Raw genomic sequence first — 2018 nt, forward strand, 5'->3', positions numbered from 1 at the left:
TATAACATGACATGAAACTTGGAAGTATATATATTAGTGTCGTATATAGCCAGAAAGAAAGTCAGAAGAGAGCGAGAGAGTTTTTTGGGTTGCATCGCCTTTTATGCATTAAAATTGGCGGTGTGTCACGTGGACAATCTAGCCAACGAGAGAGGAGCCTGTGAGGAGGAGGAAAGATATTAATGTACTTAGTGTTGAGGTGGGGGGGGGGATAATAGCGCAGGTAGGGGGTGGTGGAAGAACAAAATAGAGCTATGCCTAAACGGTTTTACAGTCACATATGTCAACTGGTTAAGCGACATTGAGGCCATTGACTCCGATTTCGGCCTGCCTTTCTTTTGTATTTACTTCCATAGCCTTTGTCCAACCAAAAACAAACTACAAAGCAGAAGTTTTTTATTTTATTTTGGAGTTGGCTCTCCTAGAAGAGTGGCTGTCCCTAGCTAACGAGCCTCATCTGCTCGAGAGTTTGAATTAGAGACTTTTTGGTTTGGCAACCATAAGCTTTACCGACTCGATCACTCGACCCTTCAAGTTAAAATATATAATTGTAAATAAATAATATTCAAAAGGAAAAATTCAAATGCGGGAATATTCGAAAATAGCTAAACTAATCGTCCATCAACACATTCTAGTGTTTGGTTTTGTTCCTTATTACATTGTCTAGTGTGTGTCAGGGGCGGAACTACAATGCGACCAGAAACCACAATGCGGGGAGGGGGGCAGGCCGTTTAGGGGCCCACAGCCGACAACAATCAATTTGAAAATAAATCCATCGCGCCAGGGGCCGCTAGATATTAAAGACGACTTTTGCTTCTTTATAGCATTGACTAGGGGCCCACAATCCATTGTGCTTTTATAATGTAAAATGTTCGTTTATTGTATTTGTAGAACTACTATTCTGTAGTATTTCGGTTTTATGTAAGTTTAAATCTTTTTGTTTACAAACAAACACGATAGTAAACGTGTATAGTTTGATTTCTCTCCGTTGAGTGTTTCACAATTAGCTTTAGGAAAAGTAGTTGAGACCATCCCAACTTTGGTAAAATTTGGGAAGTGTTTGAGTACAGATAGACCTAACATTTGTTTAAAATGTGTAGTTGAGCGCCCCGAGATCTCCAGCGGCTATATAAGCACCAGGAGTCCGCTTATTGGGCGTCCTGCACAGGAGGATAGGTATACTACTTGAATCATGAGTCTCGCTGCATTAGGGGCCTCCGCCGGCGGCCGTGTGCCAACAGCCCCGTGACGCCTCTGACACCAAGGCCGTTACCGAGGGGTGTTTCTTTCACCATCAGCGTAAACCGAGGCGTGTTTGTGGTAGTGTGTACAAACTAGCGCCCCAACAACTAAGCCTTTTATAGTTCCACCACCGGCACCTTGATAGTGGTTTTGTAAAAAAAAAACGAAAACATTAGTGATGTTCTACAGTAGCTAACACACGCTGTAGAGTAAAAGAAAAACAATATATACATCTGTTGTAGTGTGAAAGTTAGGCAAACGTTCAAACCACTTCCAAAACTTATTTCCCTTTTTCCCACGTTTTCTTTAACTTGCTTTCGCGTCTGTTTGTTTTTCCAATCAAATCATGCGATCGAAATTTCGGGCACTTCCCAGGTTAGCTAGCGCTAGAAAATAAATGATACATTACATTAATGCAAGCGATCACTCTACTATAAGCGATAAAAACGTGGGGCGCCGTGATTTTCTTACAGTTTCTAATACTGTTGACTCTCTACAAGCTCCCTAATAAAAGTCAATAGTAGTATCTAATCAATAGTAATATAACTTTTACATCTTAATTATATTAACAATGACCGATAGAAAACTTTTACTTCGGCGCCCCACGTTTTTCATCGCTTATAGTAGAGTGATCGCTTGCATTATTGTGATGTATAGCATTTATTTTCTACTTTTTAGTTCAATCAGAAAACGTGGGTTTTAAAAACTTTTTTAATGATAATTATTTGAATCGTCAAATATGTGTGCTCTTAAAGTTGACTAGCTGAAAATGTGTT

This window comes from Physella acuta, unplaced genomic scaffold, assembly GCF_028476545.2.
Source record: "Physella acuta isolate Inbredline_101_S28 unplaced genomic scaffold, ASM2847654v3 ptg000668l, whole genome shotgun sequence".
Taxonomy (NCBI): domain Eukaryota; kingdom Metazoa; phylum Mollusca; class Gastropoda; family Physidae; genus Physella; species Physella acuta.